Source organism: Bombus bifarius, unplaced genomic scaffold (genome assembly GCF_011952205.1).
Source record: "Bombus bifarius isolate JDL3187 unplaced genomic scaffold, Bbif_JDL3187 scf7180000009243, whole genome shotgun sequence".
NCBI classification, from domain to species: domain Eukaryota; kingdom Metazoa; phylum Arthropoda; class Insecta; order Hymenoptera; family Apidae; genus Bombus; species Bombus bifarius.
The window spans coordinates 1,071,321-1,096,348 of NW_022884989.1; the positions used below are offsets into that span (position 1 = coordinate 1,071,321).

General features: G+C 40.9%; 1 pseudogene; it reads right to left on the minus strand.

Moving 5' to 3' along the window:
• Positions 1-7,920: 7,920 nt before the first annotated feature.
• On the minus strand, positions 7,921-8,257 carry LOC117214832 (annotated as a pseudogene).
• Positions 8,258-25,028: the final 16,771 nt, after the last annotated feature.

Here is a 25,028-nt window from a genome sequence, read left to right on the forward strand (position 1 = left end):
TTCCCAGCGAGATCTGGTGAACTTAATGAGCGGACAAGCGGAAACAACTGTACCAGAATCGATTCTAACCTTGTGTCTAAGTCTCGGAGAAACTTTTATCAATTCAATTACCTTCTCGAAATTTCAATTAATGAAACTCGAAGTAATTAAAACTTTCGACTTTTTTCCATTTCTTTCGCGAAATTAGTACTCGAATAAATACTATAAATATTAATGCAAATTTAAAAGCGAAATACAAGTTTGATAAATTCCGAAGAAACACGCAGCTATGCTAAAATCATGAACTTTATCTCTTAATTTTTTATATCGGTTGAAGTAATTTTAAGTAAAATTAAGTGTAACATTTATACGCTTCGCTGAGGTGCAGTAGAAAAAAAGAGAAAGAAGCTTTTATATTTTCCCTGCGAAATCCTTCGAGCGGCGGAGAAAGTATCTCTATCTGACAGAAGCGATGAACAGCGCTACATATCGTTGAAAGTTCTAGCGAACAACGCAACAAAGTTTCTGCCATTACATTTAATGGCGGTACAGCCGATTTATGAGCGTTGTATCATCGATACTGTTTTCCAATTTCCCAACATATTCATGTGCAAATTGCAACGTCTAACATGCATGTCATTTATGGAAAACAGTACGGTATCTTGCAAACAAGTCGCGAGTGTTCCTCTAAGTCCGATAATTATAAACTAAAGATATAACGGACGAAGTCTTAACAAGTAGTAAGACTGTCATATATTTCAGTAAAACTTAAGCTTAAAAGAGTAGTACTATATTTAAACAAATAATATAAAGTTATCTATATGCATAATGCTTAAAATATTTATTTATATTGAAGCGAACTTATTGTAAAGTATTTTAATATCAGAGTGGATGAAGTAATGTTTTTTAATAAATTTTCAAAAGACCTAGATTTATGTAACAATTGGCAATTATTTTATTATTTCCCTTTTCGACCGTGTTACAGAGAAGACGGGGAGACAGACATAACGCATCAACGAGAGTGGTAGAGTCCCATCTCGAATCGACACCACGAATCAGCTGATTCCATATTTCGGTTAAGATAAAAGGAGTGGTTTGAATGATCGTAACACTGAAGTAACAGTTTAAATATACTCTTTATTTCCAACAAATCTTGGGACTTGAGTGTCTGCGAGTAGTACGTGCGAGAGATATAGAAGTGTTTAAAGCGAATAGTTGTACGCAAGTTAAGGTGTCCACGGTTCAATGAGTTAGCAGCAACTTAAGGTATATTCTCACCGTGATGTTCGGTGATACTGAGGTCTATAAGGAAAACTAGTGATGGATACTGGCTGCTCCCCATCAACGGTCGATCGTAGATGGAAGTGGCCTTTCAGCATACAACATGGGAAAACTCGCTTTTCCCATGTTTCACAGGAATGAGCGATAACTCTAAGGAGCGTCTCGACTTGGACGATGCATTGTATACATTAAGCTCGACGGTAAGCAAAAATCTAAATCTGACGACGGCAATTAACGGTATCTTAGGATTACTGTGGGTCAGAACAAGTATGCTTGAACAGCTGTTGACCATCTTGATCGCAGAATGGATTATAGTATTGGTATACAAGTTCCAAATAATAAAATATCACTACTACGAAATCGCAACGATGTTACATCTCGTCTGCATCGATTCTCAGCATAGGGAAAATCTCGCTTGGTGGCACATATCACCAGAGGTTCGTTTAGGATTTCATTTCAAAATCATACGCATTCTAGCAGCGTTGTACGGCGCAGCGATTTATTAATCGTAAACCATCCCATGGCTGGCTGAACCGCAATTAACGAATTCGTGCACGATATCGCTAGAAGGGCGCATCTCACGAGTCGTTTTCCGCTTTTACATGGGCTATTTTATAATCAACGGCAAAGTCGCAATGATGAAATAGAAGAAATCGAACGGGTAAGACAACTCACTATCATGTTTGCGATAAACGGATTTAAGTGGAATACTATTAATTGAAAACCTACCATGTACCTACCACCGATAACTTCGCGAAACATATCTCCCGAGGCCAGCCGCTCAAGGAATTCTTGCGCCCAAGCATTTGGAAAAACGGGTTCAGAGTGGCTACAACAAGACCAAGAACATTGGCCGACCTGGAGCCCAACAACGTTGGTCCAAGACTCCGTCGCCGCCGAAGGAGAGGCGGCAAGAAGAGGACCGACCGCGCCACCACCGACGCGGGCACGGCAGCAGCAGCCCCAGCCCGGCAGGACGGCAGGCGCACCGAAACAGAGTGCCCCCGCAACGCAGAAAGGACCACTGAACACACCCGCCGTCCGCGTACAGGCCGATATGCCTGCTGGACGAGGTGGGCAAGATGCTCGAAAGGATCATCGCCGCCCGGCTGGAGGCTCACATGACCGAGAGGGCGCCCGACCGTGGACGCGGTGAAGAGGGTGAAGACCATGGCCGAAGACAAGGTCTCTCGAGAAGGGGTGGCAGTAGCGGTATCACTCGACGTCACCAACGCCTTCAACTCGATCCCCTGGCCAGGATCGTGGAAGCCCTGCGACACTTCGAGGTCCCGGCGTACCTGGTAGGGATCATCCGAGCGTACCTGACCGACAGATACATTGTCTACGCCGGAAGGGACGGGGAGGAAAGAAGACGGATCGAGCGCGGCGTTCCGCAGGGGTCGGTGTTGGGACCGATACTCTGGATCACGGCCTACGACTCCGTCCTCCGATGTCCGATGCCCCCGGGAGCAGGCATGGTGTGCTACGCCGACGACACCCTGGTCCTGGCCGGGGGACGGTGGTGGCACGACACGGCGAATCGCACGGAGGACGCCGTGGCGTGCGCGGTGCGCGCCATTCGAAGGCTCGGCCTGACGGTGTCGCCGGCCAAATCCGAGGCACTGTGGTTCTTCGATCAGCGACGAAGAGGAACACCTCCTCCCGGACTGTCAGTGAACATCGGCGGAGAAGAGGTCCCGGTGAAACGCCAGATGAAGTACCTGGGTCTCACGATCAACAGCAGATGGACCTTCGGACCGCACTTCGAGCAACTGGTCCCGAAGGCGACGGCCGCAGCCAACGCCCTGTGCGGCCTCCTACCGAACATCGGCGGAGCAGGATCGAGAATCCGCCGACTCTACGAGGGAGTGGTTCGGTCCCGAGTCCTCTACGGGGCACCCGTCTGGGCCAAAAGCTTGACGGCCAGTCGCCGCAGCCTGACCTTGCTGCGGAGGCTACAGAGGACGACCGCTATCCGCATAGCGAGAGGCTACAGGACGACATCGTACGCGTCGGCGGCCGTGCTGGCGGCATCCCCCCCCCCCGTTCGAGCTGCAAGCCCTGGCGCTCGAACGCGTGTACAAACACCAGAGGGGCCCGACGCCATCGACCGCCAGCCAGCCGGCCCCGAACATCCGGGAAGAGGCGAAGAAGGAGACGTGGGAACGATGGCGCTCGCAGCTGATCCAGGAGGACGCCGTGCGGCCGCACCGGGCCGTTCGCGCCGTACTTCCCAACTGGAAGGCCTGGAGGGATCGAGGCGGAGCGCCGCTGACCTTCAGGATGACGCAGGTGCTCACCGGCCACGGAGTGTTCGGCGAGTACCTGCTAAGGATTCGGCGAGAGGCGACGTCCGTCTGTCACCACTGCGAGGAAGAGGAGGACACGGCGCAACACACGCTGGAGTTCTGTCCGGCGTGGGCGGAACCACGACGCGTCCTACGGCTCGAAATCGGCGAGAGCTTAGCCCCCGAAGCGGTCGTCGCGGCCATGCTCAGAGGGCGCCAGGAGTTCGCCGCCATCCGCACCTACTGCGAGCAGGTCATGCTGGCGAAGGAGCGGGCGGAAAGAAACCGGGAGCGAGCTCGCGATCCGTCCAGGACATCGCAGCGCCCGAGGAACACAACGCGCCGCAGGGGCGCGACGCCGCCACCGGCGCCGCCGCGGCCACCGTAGGAGCGCGAAGAACCAGGAAGAGGCGTCAGGGGACGGGGTCCCCAGGATGACGCAGCAGGAGCGAGGCGCTAGGGGGCGTGGTCCCCCCCAGCGGTCCAAGAAGAGCAGGACGCCTCCCTTCAACAAAAAAGGAGAGATAAACGCCCGGGGGTAACCGGTAGTAATTCGGGAGAGATCCCGGGTGCATCTCGACTCAGGCGTCAGGACAGGCCACCATGGAGGTTTTAGCCGGTACGAATCCGGCACTACCCAGCGCCCTCTCCCCGGAGGGCGCGGGGCGCCTATGAAGGTTTCCTCCACGAAAAAAAAAAAAAAAAAAAAAATGGTTTGTTCTTGTATCGACAGAGAATAGAGACTGAGGAGAGGTGTTTGGTAGGTAGAGATGCCATCATCTTGCCGAGCCTCGTATTATCCAGTAGCGGATAAAAAAAGGCGGAAATCGCGGCTGGATAGCGAATTAAGGAACTCCTTCAAACCGTCTGCAACCGCGCCGCAAACTATCACGCATTCTGGGAAACGTGTTGTTTCATTCAGTTACCATCGTTTCGAGATGCGGATAACTGTACGAGATAGAAAACATCATCTGAATCATCATTGCGAATGTGTGCACGATACCGTGCTGGTAACCAGCAACAAAATACAGAAAGGAAGAGGTTTCTACAATCATGTGTTTCAATTCTTGGACATTGTGCGACTTACTCATGTTTTCATGTGTTTTTTTTTAGATATTTTGATATCTAGTAAAATCAAAGTTTGATTTTATTGGTGACATTATTAACAAGCAGGAAATATTAAAAAGTGCAGACTCTACGACCGCGTTTTAATCCTTGAATATCGTACGACATGCTTTTTGTTTTATTTTATAATAAAAAAAATAAAATTGGGTAATAAAGGGAAGTTGCGATACAAAACAAGTTTTAATTCAGTTACATCATCGAATTTTAGATCTAAATCTCGCTTTTAACGAACAGCAAGAGTTTTAATGTATCAGCGAAATTCCAAGCAATGTAGGCCCGTCACTTGTAACCTTAAGTATGAGTTCTAGAATAGAAATATCATATGACTACGGTGGCGACGTGGATATTGTATACAGCTACAAATCCAAAGGACCCGTGTTCAAATCCTAGTCGTAATTTTCCTAGTTTACACGATAATTACAGATGGGCCTCGCCCGGGGCTGGAGGGGAAGAGCAGCAACACCGACCAAAATAAAGAAGCCGTCAGCGGTCAAAGTCGGGCAGAGATGTCCCGCCCATAGCTCAACAAAAATAAACCTGTGATAGTTTATAGTTAAGGAGCACTGTACATAAATGCACCATAGTTCAAAGCAGCACTGTACATAGTTGCACCATAGTTCATAAGACAGATTAAGCAACTATTTATTTATATTCTAACCCTATCCGAACCCCGGACAGGAACACTGACATCTGAAAAGCGGAACATCGATGTCCGCAAAATAACGCTGACGTGGGATCGGGAACCCCTCCAGGAAGTCCTGAAGATGAACATGGAAACGAAGGATCATTGCGACTACGGTGTGAGCACGACTTTCTGGATGGAATAGCTGTATACCGCCAAGGGCCCGTACTGTCATTCTCCAGGCCCAGAATCGGAAGTACGGGCTCCCCGTAGGCTCTAATTTTGCCGTAGTTCCTATAATATTTCTTTTTTTACTAAAATTTAAGTTTGTTAGCGATAGAAAAGTACGATTAGGTCACAAGTGACTTGAAAAAGCAGGACCAAACGCAAAGCGTTGCACAAAGGAAAGGAACGAAGTTAATAGTAGGTATGTAACTATTGTTACAGCTATAGCATACTGACAGAAACTAGAAGGAAAAAGCTCTTTATAACGTCAAAAAATTGCAACATATTATACGGTTCTAAAATGTTTACCTGAATTACATAGGAGTAATTCAATAACTAATTCATTACAAAAATGTAATATTAAATTTTGGAAACCAAGAAAGTAGAAGAATCGATCAAAAATATACAGAAATGCATTTTCGTATAAAGTTCTAGTTGTAAAAAGTTTCAAAAAAGCAGCGTTCAGTCTTGACAAATGTTCTTACCAAATTTTTGTAAGAAATTTTAGAGTAAGACTAATGTATACTAAATTGATCGAGCTTTCACCTATCGTCCCATTAAATTGCTCACAATAAGCAGCATTCTTGATCACAGACAGATCGTAATGGTTACTTTCACACGATCTTAGAAACTTGACTCGATGAATCGAAGCAACAGCTTTGGACGCGGAAAAGCGATTGACGCAGCTGTAACCGCGCTTCATTCAATTGACTGTGCCGGCTTTCTTGGTAGCAGAGTGGATAAACTACATGCAACACGCGGTTACATCGATAATTGCGTGGATCTAATAAACGTATTTATAAGGAACTAGATGGCATGTATGTAATTGTTCCTTCCATGAAAAAGAATTCTTCGGAAGAAACTACGAACAAGCAATCTATATAAAATTCTATAGTATTATTCATATTCATTACTTTCATTTTTATTGCTAATTCTGTTCATTGCAGTTAAATGCACGTATGTTAATTGTTTCCTAATAATCTCAGAAAAAACGATTAAAACAAGAGTAATATCCTCAATACGTTAAAATATATCTATTTCTAGAATGCATTCGGAATCCACATGGAAGGACGAGCATCGTTCACGAGATCAGTCTTCCTCGGTTCAAAGATCGAACGTATCCGACGACGCAAACGAATTTCACTACTGGGAAACATTTTTTGCAAAAGTAGCCTGACAATCGATCGAACACAGAACGTAGGCTGCTCCGTTCCAGCATTTTCGTTTCATTGCGTTAATCATGCGATGGCCAGCTGGGCGGCCGAGAATCAAAATCGGGAATGATATCGAAACGAACTGTCACTTCAAACGCTGAACAGCTACGAAACAACGCGATTCTCCACAAATAGTAATCGTATTAATGCATAATCGTATACACATATGTATGTATTTTGTATATCGCTATCACTATATGTATTCTGGAGAATATTTTACTTTTAAATTTCTCATAAACCTATAAACATTCGCAGTCTAACAACTATTAAATGAAAGAGAAAACAAATTCACTTAAACATATGATTGAAAGTTGTTCCTTGCATCGAGACAAAGAAATTAAAAAGAAAAATATGTTTCACATCTTCAGAAAATTAAATTCTATTGTATACGTCCAATATCTCGGCGCTCTTATTCATGGTTTCTCTTTTCTACTACACCAGGCAATACATATACGTATATTAACGAAAGGAGAGCCTCCTTCCATTTCTCGAAACAACCGGAAAATTAAATATGAGAGTGAATCCAAAAGATGAAAGCAATTAACGAAGGAAGGAAGAAAGGCAAACAATTATATAATGGAGATTGATATACCTGATCTATAAGTATATGTAATAAAAATCAAGAAGAATATACCTAAAACTTCGTATACATACTATTGTTATGTCTTATGACCCCAACATATATCATCAACTATATCAACATATATCATCAGTTCAAACATACTTGTTCGGACCCGCAATAATCCGAAGGAATCGTTAATTGCCGTGCCTAAACTCCTGTTTACTGCGACCAAGTCTATTGTCACTCAACATTTAGATTTTTACTTACTGTCGAAGCCCTTAATTTATACGACGCATCCTTAACGTTGCGACGCTCCTTATTGCTCGTCACGGTAAGGAACGGGAAAAGTGTCCGTCCCATCCTTATCCACCAGTTTTCCAATTAGCAGCAATGACCGCTGTCCTCACTTCCTCCATGAAAATTGTAATAAACGAATCCGCCTGTCTCGTGTTCCAGGCACACCGATCAGTAGTTTTGCTCCTCGACCTCACAATCTCCGAACTTCATTTGTTAACAACTCATCGGTCTAAACGCACTTTCCAGATTTTAAAAGTTGTCGGAAACAAAGAGTCGTATTTAAATTCTTAACTCAGTGTTAATATCATTCGAACCACCCCTATGATCTTAACCGAGATAGGGTATCGGCTGATTCGTTTTCTCCTGTTTCAGCGTCGACATCTTGAAGTTGTTTCGAGTGCGTACAAGAATATTGCTCGACGTGTCACCTAGTTCATCACAGAAAGCTAAAGTCGGTTCTTTCGCTATTTGCAATTCTACGGTTTACAGCAACAATCAACATACCACGCAGTCCACATCCACGAGCCTCAACGATCTCGGCACCCATTCGAAACTGCTTCGATTTGGCTGCCACTACATTTACATCCATCTTCGAAATCACGTAGAAAGGTCCAACATATTTTTTCTTTTCTACGGAGACGCCAAGGTTCTCGGATCTTTTCATTTTGCTTCAACAATGGACAATCTCGGGATTTTCCGGTTCCACATTCGACCACGACCTCTGTGGATTAGCGTATTGTAGGCTGTTGACAAGCGTGACGTAGTTTTTCGTGACTGGTGGACTTCGTTGCTTACGGGTATTATTAAGGATCCTTTCGACGTTTTACAGTCGCATTTTCCGACATACACGTGCTGGATTTTGATTCTTCGATTGTACATTTCACAGGATACTCCGTGAATTCTACGAAATCCACTTCGCAACCGTCCATATTGTCTCCATCAGAAGCTACCGCGGTTATGTCCGTTGTAACCGATGTTGCTATTACCAACTCTATGTAGCGATGTGGCGATCAGCCAGGTTGCGACTGGTCGGTGGATATCGCGAACCTTGAATGCCATTAACGGTGAAAGTGGCGGAAGATTAAAGATGTAGAGTAATGTTGTGTCCACTTGGTTTATTTACACTGTTTAGTAGAAACGCAGCAGTGCGTAAGGAGTTTCTACTAAGGCTGGTGCATGATGAGCTTCTCTTGCCGAGTGTGTGATGAAGACTGAATACTCATCTGTTGAAGCGCCTGATCCTTATATCGTAGCTCTCCGTTCAGGGGGTATTTTTCTGACCATATTTCCTTTGAGGAGGGAATCTGTTCCTATCCAATTTGGTAACTATCCTACCGTCGTGAGTATATATCATCTGGTGTTTATGTTTAACTTTAGGACGGACCCGTCGAGAACTCCGGGTGGCAGGCACCTTCTTGACGCACTATAAGTTTTATAACTAGGGAGGTAGGAATTTTAAACTTCACGAAAAGGACTTATGTGCTATCTGTGTCGTACCAAAGCCCACTCAAATTCCAGAATAACTGATACATCTAATTAATTTTTGTTTATGACGACGGTATCCTCGCGACAAGAAAGACTCGCGGGAACTACAACTGCCTTGCATTCTTTCCTACTTTTTCCAATAGAAACACGAAGAGATCCGTTTCCTTTTTCGACCACGATCGAGCTTGCAAAGTCAGATTGAGACTGACGTATTGATCCGCTCGCATTGATCGATACCGGTGTTTATCAATGCGATCAAATTGCAATCTCCGATCTTAACGTCTCTATAACGATTTTCTCTAACGAATGCGACACACTACATGCATTCTTAGGGGACTTACATTGTTAAATTGCGATGTGATGTGCCCGTACTTCTGGCATTTGAAAAACCTGGCAACTCTGCTTTTCATTAGGCAGCTTGCACTTACTTAGGTGATTTTTACTTCCGCACAGAAAGCTCCATCGCGTTCCATCCTCTTGGATTTTTCTTCGACTCGCATGCATTTCATCTTCGCGTTTTCCTTCATGGCCTCTTACAGGGCATCCTTGAACGTTAAAGACGAGTGCGCTCCTGCTGTCGATTCGAACGCGCGTTTCGAACACGTCGCGCTCTTCGACATCTTCTTTCTCTTCTTCGTACTCGCCATGCTCAATCGCCAAGGCGATGAAAGCTCTTGGACGCTCTTGCAGCTCTTCCTTCTTACGAATTCTTTTCAATCTTCGTTTCTTGAGTTCATCTTTCAACTCGGCAACTTTCATTGTTTCTATTCGCGTCAGCTTATCGTAAACAATGCTTCTTTCTTCGACATCAATGATGGTATTATCCGCGTTTGATCCATCGCTTATTGCGAATAAAGATTTAATTCGACTTCAATTCATTCTCACAATTACTACACGAATAATTCTGTTAAAGATTTCGCTTTCCTTTTTGTGCCTTTTCCACTCGAGCTCCCGCAAATATAGTGATCTCTATTTATTTGATGTATTTATAATGATTGAAACGATGATTATTTAACTAGAGTTATTTCTTGACATAGTAATGCAATACAACTAAAACAACTAAATTTGTACAACTAGTCAATTTCTGAGTAACAACTCAATACTAACAAATATTCCACGACTAATGTATAACGACTAACTTGTGACTGCATCTAGTCCCAACTTACTCGTAACTGACTATTCTCTCCACCAAAACGTCCTTTTATTCCACGGTTTTCGGTTCCCCTACCATGCACATCTATCTTGCAGCTGTTGGTAACCCAAGACGGTTGGGAGCACCTTTTTCGATTGCCTATTCTGCTAAAGGGCATATTGTTGGCCCGCTTGGCCCATTGGAATGTTCCATCCTACCAGGCTCGGTAGGGGCCTTTCATTTCTTCACTATCTGTAGTTCATCGGAATTTTCTCAACGGTTTTTTCAGGAGACTACAATACATAAAAGTCTACACCATACGGGATTCTTTACTTTTTGTTGATGTAAGCCTTACTTCTAGGAAAACTCTACATCTGCACTATAACTTAGTTCTCCTGGCCTTTGTAGCCATAAAAAATTATCTAGCACTAAATCAATAAGAAGTGTCTTTCAGCCTCATAACCTTTTTAGGAACATGCTTTCATATATTGTGATCGGGTTAGTGCATCGAGGTATAGTCAGGTCAGTTTTCGTAATTATATAAATACCTATAGGACCATGGTTTCGGAGCTGTGTTGTAACGTAACGCTGCCAGAGTGCGCTGGAGTAGCATACACTGTACTTATGCTATTCCTACATTTATACTCAGATATATTTCTATTCCACATTCATCCACGTGTTCCTTTATCAGATAACCACAACACTTTTAAATATCTCTGAAAATTTGTCTACCTGAAAGTCCGGAATAACTGACTTTCGCTTGAATTTGCGATGGAGCGTCACATCTTTTGCAAAAATAGCAGTGAAGTCGATGCTACGGAAAGTCGGGAAAGAGCAAATTCGAGTAACTGTAGGTACATACCTCAGAGGAGAGAATATTAAAGGAGACTGATGATAACGAACGGAGCTGAACGGAATTCGGGCTCTCGATGACCGACTTGTCACGTCGATGACACTGATGACACCGAAACCGGGTTAACGCGTACGTGCTGGAGCATTGCAATTTGTTCTAACGGACTCATGGTGTACAGCGAACAAACTGAAACGCAAAGTGCAATTCATTCCAAACGTATATCGTGCATGATGTTGATGAGAATTATAATATGATGTATATTGTTATATTAAGACTGAACTAGGTTGCGAAAGAAAATGTGAAAAATGCAGAAATCAATTCAGTACACGCGTACAAATTATTATATTCGGAAAATCTGTATCGAATAAAAAGACCTCGTTTCTTGATATTAAATCCAGGCAGAAATAAGCGTATCAACGTTCAAAGATCGTCGTTTATTTCACTTTGCTTGCTTCAGATGCTATTACATATAGATAGCTTAACGACATATATTGGCAGGGAATTTCTAGCTTTATGTATGGTGTTACCTACGCTTAATCGATAAACGTCGTGTCCCCAAGCTTATGATCTATTTTCTTAAATTTGTCGAACAATGTCCCGACGAAATATATACAGTGTTACTAGAAAACGTAAGTGTCGACAGGCTCAACGGGGTGGGAAACTTCCATGGGCCATGGGGCCCATCAATATGCCTCGGGTCATTCAGTCAAATAGTTACTGGAAAGAAGGCGTACGTGACCATGATCACGGACAGTTACGGAACACGTGCGTGTTGTGTTAATTATATCACATTACTGCATTAAATTCAAATTAAATAGACATCGTTTCCTGTTTAACCACTGTAAATAAAACCATCTTTCATTAATTTATCATACAAAATAGAGATCACTAGTAATCCCGATTTCTATAATTCCGATTTCTATAATTCTGATTTTTACAATCCTGATAATTCTATCATATTGAGAACAAACATATATTTAGCTTATTTCTTGCAGTTCAAGCGTTGCATACCTTAAAGTAAGATTTTTTAGGAAACGACACATTGCGTTGTTTTAATTCCCATTCTCGCGGAATAGAATTAGCTAATTTCGTGTGTCTTAAATTTCCACACACCAATTCAGAAAACGCGGTTCACAACGTCAGAGGATAACAACTTACCGTTATATTCCATGCAAGAACAGACAATCAGACTAAAAATTACTCAGTTGACATGAACACATATCAGCAAACAACTATTAAACAATGGCTCAAGAAAAAAGATAAAGCAAAGAAAAAACTTACTATGGTTTGGTATAACGATATCCTATTACGATTTAGTTTCTTTTCTAACCGGGAAATCCGCCGTGTATTTTAGCAGAGAAACAGGCCACTGTTACCACGGTAACAATTATTCGTAATGTGCGCCTACGAGGCTCGCGTCAGAAGGATTTTTTAAAATTGTGCAAGTTAGGAGCAAAGCTGCGACGACGAGAAAAAAGAGCAGGAAACCAAGGCGTTTTCACGCTCGTTCGCAGGAGGGTCCCTACGTGTAACTGTCTCTATACGCGACTGCTTCGACATGAAACTCGAATACCTTCTAAATATTCAGAAGATGTCGCTTCTGGAATATTGCTTTCGTTATCAGTGAAAGTTGCACGTTATAACTAAGTATGTATGCGAACGGTGTACGGGTATAACACGCCGGCAAAGGCGCCTGGATAATATCAGGTGATATAGCTGCTTTTGTAAACACAACATCGTTTTTAGAGGAAGCAAACGATTTTGAATCGAAGCATAATAGAACAGAATTTTGTTTATTGAAATGTACATTGTCACGTCTCGCGGTCCGCGCGAGGCGTAAAGCGAGTCGCGAAAGGAATACGTCATGATTCGCGAATTGCGCGAGTCACAACTGTCGGGAAATGGAATTGAGAACACAAAATTTAAAGGAAATAAGAGATGTGATACGTGCAATTGCTTTTATGTTGCAATAAATTTATAAACAAATGCACATTATTATCGAACAAGATTACAATCTAACTAAGGATATCGAAATCATAACATCGTATTGCTAGATAATGACGAGTGATTGAAGTTTTTTTAATTCGCAGATAATTTCACTTTTAAACGCAACCTGTGGGATCACTTGATGTTTACCTATGTTTCAAACTTTTCGTCATAGAAAATTACAAAGAAAATACTGAAAACATAGATCAAAAATTCTATTGAAACTAAGAAAATATGAACTTAGTTGACAATACTATAAATACTATAGATATTCCAACAAAGTTAATTATAATTAGACTGTTTCTTTAAATAAATGCAATACGCCTGACATATCATTTCTATAAAACAATACTGTAACTCGCAAGCAAGTAACGGGTGTTTTACTAAGTTCGATAATCATAATCTAATGATATAATGGACGAAGTCTTAACAACTAGGAAGCTTGTCACGTATTTCAGTAAAATTAAGTTTGAAGGAGCAATACTATATTGAAACATATAATATAAAGATATTTAAATACATAATGCTTAAAATATTTATTTATATTGAATAAGATCTATATTTATGGAACAATTGATAATTTTTTTTATTTCTCCATGATCAACTGTATCGCGACGCCACTACTCAGGCGATTCCATATTTCGGTTAAGATAACAGGAATGGTTTGAATGATCGTAACACTGAATTAATAGTTTAAATATATTCATTATTTCCAACAACTTTCGAGACTTGAGTGTCTGCGTGTAGTTCTGCGAGAAATGTAGGAGTGTTTACAGCGAATAGTAGCACGCAAGTTCAGGTTTCGTCGATTCGATGAGTTAGTAGCACCTTAAGGTGTGTTCTATCGGAGATGATCGCTGACGGTGAGAACTATAAGGAAAACTAGTGATTGATGCTGTCCGCCCACCACCAACGGTCACTCGTGGATAGAAGTCTTCCTCGAACATCCCACATGACAAAACTCGCTTTTCGCATGATTTACCGCAATGAACAATAACCCAAAGGAGTGTCTCGACTTGAACGATACATTGTATAAATTAAGGGCCTCGATAGTAAGAAAAATCTAAATCTGATGACGGCAATTAACGGTATTTTAAGATTATCGCGGGCCCGTACAAGTATGTTTGAACAGCTGTTGACCATCTTGATCGCGGAATGGATTATTGTATTGTTATACAAGTTCCAAATAATAAAATATCGCACACATGGTGGCACGTATCACCAGAGGTTCGTTTAGGAGTTTGTTTCGAAATTATCCACATTCTAGCAGCGTTGTATTATTTATTAATTTATTTATGTATTAATAGCAAACTATCTCATGTCTGGTTGAACCGCAATTAACGGGTTGGTGCTCGATGTCGTTATACGATCGCATCTCACGAGTCGCTTTCCGCTTTTACATGGGCAATTTTATAGTCAACGGCAACGTCACGATGAAGAAATAGAAGAAACCGAACGCATAAGATGACTCACCATCATGGTTGTGATAAACAGATTTAAGTGGAATACTATTAATTATTAACTACCCAATCGAAGATAAGTTTAATTACAAAGGAACACTGATGTAGGTACATCGCGTGGGCGTGTTACGCCGACATGATCAAGCGCAGTATTCATGGAGCGCTGCCGGAAATCGCGGCGGGATACCGAATTAAGGGACTCTTTCAAACTGTCTGCAACCGCGCGGCAACTATCACGCACCTTGGGAAACGTGTTGCCACTCTTATGCCATCGTTTCGAGATGCGACTAACTGTACACGGCAGAAAACATCATTTCTGTGAATGCATGAACCATACAGTACTGCTAACCAGCAGGGAAATTTAGAAACGGAAGGAATAATTGGAAATTGAGCGATTTAATTGTGTTTTTATGTTTTTTTTTTTTAGATATTTTGATATCTAGTAAAATCAAATTTTGATTTTATTGGTGACATCATTAACAAGCAGGAAAGATTACAGAGGGCGGGTTTCTACGACCGCGTTATAATCCTCGAAATCGTACAATATGCTTTTTGTTTGATTTTCTAGTAAAAAAAGTAAAATTGCGTAGCAAAGGGAAGCTTCGATATAAAACAAGATTTAATTTAATTTAATAACCCAATTTTTAGATCTAAATCACACTTTCAACGGACAACAAGAGTTTTAATGTTCCAATGAAATTTTAAGCAATGTAGGCCCGACACTTGTAACCTTAAGTATGAGTTCTAGAATAGAAATATCATATGACTACGGTGGCGACGTGGATATAGTTTACGGCTACAAATCCAAAGGACCTGTGTTCAAATCCTAATCGTAATTTTTCTAGTTTACAGAATTCCAACTTGAGGGCTTCGTCCGAGGCTGGAGGGGAAGACCTAACACCGACCAAAATAAAGGGAAGCCGTCAGAGGTCAAAGTCGGGCAGAAGATGGTGCCGCTCAACAAAACCAGGCTCATCACCCTTGTGATTCAATATTAACAGTCTGGGATACATAATGGCTGTGACAGTTTTGACATTCCAAAGTAATAGATTATAATAGATTAGTAAACATAACATATACTAACAAATAAATTTTAAGGCCATTCAACTAACACCTCCCTCCGACAAACACTAACAGTTACAGAGTGGAAACATCTATGTCCGCAAAATAACACTGACGTTGGTCGGGCCTCCAGGAAGCACAGAAGAAGGAAGGATGTAATGCACAGCACAGGTGTAAATATTGGTAAGCACAGTCCTCTGGATGGAATAGCCGTATACTATATGCACCAAGGGCCCGTACTTTCCTTCCTTAGCCATCAAACCGGCAATACGGGCTCCACGTAGTCTCTAATTTTGCCGTAGTTCCTATAATATTTCCTCTTTTTTTTTTACTAAAATTTAACTTTGTTAGTGATAGAAAAATAAGATTAGGCTGGAAGTTACTCAAAAGAGCACGGTTAAACAAAAAACATGGTACAAAGAAAAGAAGCGAAATTAATAATATGTATGTACTGATGAAAACAAGAAGCTGTAGCGGCACAAGGCGATAGAGAAAGATCCAGGGTTGAAGCGCACGTACTGGTCACATGGCCAGCGAAACGATGTCCGATGCCAGGATGTCATAAAGGAAAAGACTAGCACTTTCTAAAAAGCGCAAGAACCTTCGGCAAGGAAAAACAATTCGCCTACTCCGGAAGAATCTTTCTCTTTCAAGAACCTTGGCACCATATAAAAAAGGGAAACAAAGATAGCTCGTGGCAGAGAATGCGAGGCTAGAGTCCGAGTTCGGTCCAGGCAACATAGTAACACTATTACTAACACTAGTACTAACTAGTAACATTAATAAACGCACTGTTAGATTGATACGCTGTATATTCCTTTGGCACCTGTCACGTTTTACAACTCAAAGCGCAGTCAAACGCGGACACACTGCAGTTATGGCACTAGCGGCTTTGTCATCAAGACGTCAAACATGTTAGCGTTTTTTAAAGAATTTGATTATGAAAGTTATAGACGACACCTAGTGTGTCTTTTAGTTACGGGTTCATTCCTGAGCGTAGACACTATACTGGACCCGGGCACTCCCAGGGCCATAGGGGTTGGGGTTACGCCCAACCAGCGCACAAGGTACCCAATACCTTGCTACCTGGATTAGTTAAGCCTGCAGGGGCTGTCACTCGTCTCAGGTCGAACGGGGCACTTTCCAAGCCCTACCGTCTCTCCAGGACGGTTCCGGAGCAGGTGGGACGCTGCTCACCCGCCGACGGCCATTCGGTGCAGCCAACACCCCTTAAATGGGCCATCTTGCTAGCTCTTGACCATCAATCACTGCCACCACGAGTCCAACCCAAATTGGCTGACCTGAGGGGTCGCAACTCCCTCCGTGCTTTATACTCGACCCCCGTGGTACTATCTTTAGTCATTGGCGGGACTATCGCGTGGATGTACGGCCACGTCACTGCTTAACAGTTCCAGATGGGACTCACGTTAGCGGGGGCCTCAAGGCGACGGACATCGGTCAACGCCGATTGTCCGATCCCGGGACTTACCCCGACGGTCACACCCTTGGCTTCAGGATCGTGGGTGCGCTACTACCCAAGGTCACGTAGAGAGTGTAACCGTACTTAAAGGCCTTACACTCCCGGCGACCTTCCCTGCGGTGTACATAGGGGACTCACGTGAGCGGGACGCTTGTCCCGACGGTCCCCCCTGGCTTCGGGAACGTGGGTTTGCCAGCCCCCATAGACTCACATAAGCAAGTCCTCCCTGCGTGACAGAAACATTTCCTGTGAAGGTCGCGCATATCGGAGACATCATAGGTCGAGTTTTCACGAGGTAGTTAATTATCACGTAATTATATACACGAATGGATGTGGACCTATGCAGGTCGAGAGATTAGGCAATAAACCTTATATTCTGACGTTTAATGGTGACTTTTCACAATTCACAAAGATTTACTTCTTACGACAAAAGTCAGAAGTAATTGAAAAACTAAAAGCCATTTGCCTGGAAATTGGAAATCAATTCAATTGTAAAATCAAAGAAATTCATAGTGATCGAGGGAAAGAATTTAAAAATAAAGAAGTTGAAAGATTTCTAAGAAGCTAGAGGATTAAGCATACAATTAACGTCTCATACGCTCTTGAATGAAATTGCGTCTCAGAGAGGGAAAATAGAATGGTAGTAGAGCCGGACCAGTCGATGCTGTATTCGAAAGTAAATCTACCGTTGTTTTTATGGGCCGAAGCCGTGAACGCCGCAGTGCATGTCGTTAACAAAACGGGGCCGACGAGACAGGGCAATAATGCCGTACGAATTGTGGTATGGGGACATCCAGAAAGCCCAAAGGAAGGACGTGAAAATTGTGAATTGTCTGGGTGACATAGCCGTATATAAAGCGCCAAGGGTCCAAACATCGGTTCTTTTCAGATCCCCCTTTAAAGGCCCAGCCGTGGTCTCGAATTTTGCCGTAGTTCCTATTATATTTCTTTTTTTTTTTTTTTTACTAAAATTTAACTTTGTTAGCGATAGAAAAATACGATTAGATCGGAAGTGACTCGAAAAGCAGGGTTAAACACAAAGCGTTGCACAAAGGAAAGGAACAATATTAATAGTTGGTGTTCGAGATTAGGAATGACCGTCCATTTATGACTCGGACAACACATCTGCCTTTTTTTGGAAAAGTCTGAGTTTCCTACCTCCTAAGGTGTAAGCCTTAGTATGCGGACCCGATTAAGAGCCTAATAAACACCCTAAGTGTCTGATGGGTCAGGACTAAAGTAAACATCCGGTATCAATCAGCAATACCACAGGATATGCGCCCACGAGTGTACACGATTAAAGCATGGAAAACACGGGGACGAAAAGTTAGTATATACGGACCAGGCGAAGCTTCTTAAGGTTTCTTTGCTTATTGGCAAAATTTAACAACAGTTTTTATCAAAACGTCATACAGTTCGAGTTACACTAAACCGTATTAACTAAACATAACATTATTCTGCAGCTGAATATGTTAGTGATTCTGTTCGTGTATACTAAAAAGTGCAAATAAGTAACCAAAACATACTGCTACTAGGCATCTTTAATTTGCTTCCACCTTGAGCGCTAATCTCGTTCAAAGTGTAGCGGCACATGAGTCATAGAACAAGACGGATCGAGAGCGACTCATGTAATGACGTAATGATAAATAAACTCCGGGGCAAAACAATGTCGCCGCTACATGCAACCGAATGAAGATGAATTCAAAATTTCCGACTCCTCCTCGTGAAGTATAAATAAACGGACGCGATCGCGAGTGAGAGAGTTTTATACCGAGTTATTATCCGGATTATAGTTATCGAATTATCTGCGAGCGATCATACGCTATCGTTGCGAATACATCGAACGAGCGTCTTTCGATAGTATTTATACTTATATGTTTTTAATTTATTCGAAATATATTTGACAGGTTGCAACAGCAATCTCTCACTCTTGTTATTCTATATTATTGCTTCGCATCCAAACCAATCCGCCACAAAAGTTTTACATATCAACCGATCAGTTGCATCCTAACCGATCGCCACTTAGCTAAGACTTCGCAACAGTTATTTCGTTATAAAAAATTTACCTAAATTACTTAGGAGTAATTCAATAATTCATTGTAAAAATGTAATATTAAATTTTTAGTATCAAGAAAAATAGAAGAATGAATCAAAAATATACAGAAATGCATTTTCTTCGTACAAAGTTATTGTTCTAAAAATTTCAAAAATGCAGCATTCGGTATTGATAAATTTTCTTACCAAATTATTGCAAGAAATTTTAGAGTAATATTAATAAAAACTAAATTTATCGAGATTTCATCTGTCATCTTGTAAAATTGTTCACAATAAGCAGCATTCTTGATCATGGCTGAACCGCAATTAACGATTTTCTCTTTTACATGGTCAATTTTATAGTCAACGGCAACGTCGAGATGAAGAAATAGAAGAAATCGAACGAATCAGACGACCTAACATCATAGTTGTGATAAACGGATTTAAGTGTAATATTATTAATAATTAACTATCCAATCGAAAAAAATAGCTTAATTACAAAGGAACACTGATGTATATCGCGATGATGAGGTATATCGCGTGGGCGTGTTACGCTGACATGATCAAACGCAGGAATCCTGGAGCGCTGTCGGAAATCGCGGCGGGATAGCGAATTAACCAGCTCCTCCAAACCATCTGCAATCGCGCGGCAAACTATCACGCACCCTGGGAAACGTGTTGTTTCACTCCTCTGTTATCGTTTTGAGATGCGGATAACTGTACGAGATAGAAAACATCATTTGAATCATCATTGTGAATGCGTGCACGATACCGTGCCGGTAACCAGCAACAAAATTTAGAAAGAGAAAGATTTCTACAATCACGTGTTTCAGTTCTTGGAAATTGTGCAACTTACTCATGTTTCCATGTGTTTTTTAGATATGTTGATATCTAGTAAAGTCAAATTTTGATTCTATTGGTGACATTATTAACAAGCAGGAAAGATTAGAAAGGACAGGTTTCTACGACCGCGTTTTAATACTTGAATATCGTACGAAATGCTTTTTGTTTTATTTTATAATAAAAAAAATAAAATTGCGTAGCAAAGGGAAGCTTCGATACGAAATAAGTTTTAATTCAGTTACATCATCAAATTTTAGATCCAAATCACGTTTTTGTTTCAACGGACAACAAGAGTTTTAATGTTTTAACGCAATGTAGGACCGACACCTGTAACCATAAGTATGAATTGTAGAATAGAAATATCATATGACTACGGTGGCGACGTGGATATTGTATGCGACTACAAATCCAAAGGACTCGTATTCAAATCCTAGTAGTAATTTTCCTAGTTTACACGATTCACACAGTTGGGCTTCGTTCGGGCCTGGAGGGGAAGACCTATCACCGACAAAAACAAAGCAGCTGTCAACGGTCAAAGTCGGGCAGAGATGTGCCGCTCAACGACCAAGGCATCACGCCTGTGATTCAATAGTAAATTCGTCTGCGATACATATTGGCTGTGACAGTTTTACGTTCCAGAAACCAAAGTAGTGGGCTAAATAGTAACACTAACCAAACTAAGGAACAAACTTATGGAACATGTAATTAAACTAACACCACTCTCGGACAACAACAGTAACATTTGAAGATAATCTCGGAAAAATGATAAAAAAAGAGTACTTTCCGCATTGCGCTAAAATATATCTATTTCTAGGATTCATTCGGATTCCACATGGAAGAACAAGCATCGTTCACGTGAACAGTCATTCTCGGTTCAAAGATCGAACGTATCCGACGATGCAAACGAATTTCACTCCTGAGAAACATTGTCTGCGAAAGTAGCTTGACAATCGATCGAACACAAAACGTAGGCTGCTCCGTTCCAGCATTTTCGTCTCATTGCGTTAATCATGCGATGGCCAGCTGGGCGGCCAAGAATCAAAATCGGGAATGATATCGAAACGAACTGTCGCTTCAAACGCTGAACAGCTACGAAACGACGCGATTCTCCACAAATAGTAATCGTATTAATGTATAATCGTATACACATATGTATGTATTTTATATATCGCTATCACTATATGTATTCTGGAGGATATTTTACTTTTAAATTTCTCATAAACCTATAAACATTCGCAGTCTAACAACTATTAAATGAAAGAGAAAACAAATTCACTTAAACATATGATGGAAATTTGTTCCTTGCATCGAGACAAAGAAATTAGAAACCATATGTTTCACATCTTCAGAAAATTAAATTCTATTGTATACATCCAATATCTCAGCGCTCTTATTCATGGTTTCTCTTTTCTACTACACCAGGCAATACATATACATATATTAACGAAAGGAGAGTCTCCTTCCATTTCTCGGAACAACCGGAAAATTAAATATGAGAGTGAATCCAAAAGAGGAAAGCAATTAACGAAGGAAGGAAGAAAGGCAAACAATTATATAATGGAGATTCATATACCTGATCTATAAGTATATGTAATAAAAATCGGGAAGAATATACCTAAAACTTCGTATACATACTATTGTTATGTCTTATAACCCCAACATATATCATCAACTATATCAACATGGAGATGAAAGGAAAACCGGAGCCTTCCCTTTGCAATTTTGAGGAAGCCTTCTAATGCTTTAGCCTAGATTTTATCATAACTGTAATTAAGCAATTGTCATTTGTAATTGTTTGATATTTGTGAAAGCGAAAGTGGGTTCGAGGTGACAACTGATCGCCGAACGTAGCCACGGTCACGGGATAAACGTTTTGCCTGACGAAGGTATGGATCGGTTGTATTGTTCTCCCTAGAAATCATATAGAATTGTACTTTAGAGATGTCGATATAATGGGACACACGTTGTATTAGGAATCAATCACCAGACAGAAACTGCCTAGTAACGGCGTTTGGATCTTTCTCGATGTTTCCAAAGAGTATACAACAAACTTTTGACAGAAATTGCCTAGCAACAACGATTGGAACCTTCTCGATGCCTCCAGAGAGCATATAACAAACAAATGCAGTCTTATAGCGAAAAAGATTTTCATCAGATATTCATTCGTGTGATCGCCTTGAAAAGTGATACATCGAGCAATTTACCGAGTGTCTCAGCAATCGTATTTTTTTGTGTTTAAAATTATTCTACGCATAGTAAAGAGTTATCCCGTTGAACGTGGATTCGTTTGAAGCTAGGAACATTGTTAATAGCGTTAATTAAATTCATTATTCGTAAAACCTATTAATCGTTAATCTCATTATTCGTTAAATTTATTATTCGTAAGATATATTACTCGTTACTCTTATTATTCGTTAAACTTATTATTCTTTAATCTAATTATTAGTTAAATTTATCGTTTGTTAATCTTATCATTCATTAAACTTAATTAATATTCATAATATTTTGTAAAATCTTGTTTATTCGCGTAAATATAATCTCTGTCTCGTAAAACGATGGCTAACTCAAACGAAGAATCGTTACGCGCCTTAAATTCTAATGCTAACCCGACATACCTATAGGCCCATGGCTTCGGAGTTGTGTTGTAACGCTGCCAGAGTGCGCTGGAGTAGCATACACTGTACTTACATATATTATTCCTACATATATACTCAGATACATTTCTATTTCACATTCACCCATGTGTTCTTTTATCAGATAACCACAACACTTTTAAATGTCTCTGAAAATTTGTCTACCTGAAAGTCTGGAATAACTGACTTTCGTTTGAATTTGCGATGGAGCGTCACATCTTTTGCAAAAATAGCAGGGACGTCGATGCTACGGAAAGTCGAGAAAGAGCAAATTTGGATAACTGTAGGTACATACCTCAGAGGAGAGAATATTAAAGGAGACTGATGATAACGAACGGAACTGAACGGAATTCGGGCTCTCGATGACCGACTCGTCACGTCGATGACACTGATGACACCGAAACCGGGTTAACGCGTACGTGCTGGAGCATTGCACTTTGTTCCAACAGACCTACGGTATACAGCGAACAAACTGAAACGCAAAGTGCAATTCATCCCAAACGTACATCGTGCATGATGTTGATGAGAATTGTAATGTGATGTATATTGCTTAATATTAAGATTGAACTAGGTTGCGACAGAAGTTGTGAACTATCAATTTAGTTGTGTTAATTATATCACATTACTGCATTAAATTCAAATTAAATAGCCATCGTTTCCTGCTTAACCACTGTAAATAAATCCGTCTATCAAAAAATTTATCATACAAAATAGAGATCACTAGTAATCCCGATTTCTATAATTCCGATTTCTATAATTCTGATTTTTACAATCCTGATAATTCTATCATATTGAGAACAAACATATATTTAGCTTATTTCTTGCAGTTCAAGCGTTGCATACCTTAAAGTAAGATTTTTTAGGAAACGACACATTGCCTTGCTTTAATTCCCATTCTCGCGGAATAGAATTAGCTAATTTCGTGTGTCTTAAATTTCCACACACCAATTCAGAAAACGAGGTTCACAACGTCACAGGATAACAACTTACCGTTATATTTCATGCAAGAACAGACAATCAGACTAAAAATTACTCAGTTGACATGAACACATATCAGCAAACAACTATTAAACAATGGCTCAAGAAAAGAGATAAAGCAAAGAAAAAACTTACTATGGTTTGGTATGACGACATCCTATTACGATTCAGTTTCTTTTCTAACCGGGAAATCCGCTGTGTATTTTAGCAGAGAAACAGGCCACTGTTACCACGGTAACAATTATTCGTAATGTGCGCCTACGAGGCTCGCGTCAGAAGGATTTTTTAAAATTGTGCAAGTTAGGAGCAAAGCTGCGACAACGAGAAAAAAGAGCAGGAAACCAAGGCGTTTTCACGCTCGTTCGCAGGAGGGTCCCTACGTGTAACTGTCTCTATACGCGACTGCTTCGACATGAAACTCGAATACCTTCTAAATATTCAGAAGACGCCGCTTCTGGAATGTTGCTCTCGTTATCAGTGAAAGTTGCACGTTATAACTAAGTATGTATGCGAATGAGGTACGGGTATAACGCGTCGGCAAAGGCGCCTGAATAATATCAGGTGATATAGCTGCTTTCGTAAACAGAACATCGTCTTTAGAGGAAGCAAACGATTTTGAATCGAAGCATAACAGAACAGAATTCTGTTTATTGAAATGTACATTGTCACGTCTCGTGGTCCGCGCGAGGCGTAACGCGAGCCGCGAAAGGAATACGTCATGATTCGTGAATTGCGCGAGTCACAACTGTCGGGAAGTGGAATTAAAAACACAAAATTTAAAGGAAATAAGAGATATGACACGTGTAATTGCTTTAATATTGCAATATATTTATAAACAAATGCACATTATTGTTGAACAAGATTACAATCAAAGTAAGAATATCGAAATCATAACATCGTATTGCTAAATAATGACGAGTGATTGAAGTTTTTTTAATTCGAAGATAATTTCACTTTTAAACGCAACCTGTGAAAACACTTGATGTTTACTTATGTTTCAAACTTTTCGTCATAGAAAATTACAAGAAAAATACTGAAAACATAGATCAAAAATTCTATTGAAACTAAGAAAATATGAACTTAGTTGACAATACTATAAATACTATAAATATTTCTACAAAGTTAATTATAATTAGACTGTTTCTTTAAATAAATGCAATACGCCTGACATATCATTTTTATAAAACAATACTGTAACTCGCAAGCAAGTAACGGGTGTTTTACTAAGTTCGATAATCATAATCTAATGATATAATGGACGAAGTCTTAACAACTAGGAAGCTTGTCACGTATTTCAGTAAAATTAAGTTTGAAGGAGCAATACTATATTCAAATAAAATAGTAATAAGTGTTTTAAAATCGGAATTAATGAAGTAATGCTTTTTAATAAACTTTCAAAAGACCCATATTTATGTGACAATTGCAATTTTTTGTCGCGGGAAGACGCGTTCACGATATAACGCGTCAACGAGAGTGGTAAACTCCCGTC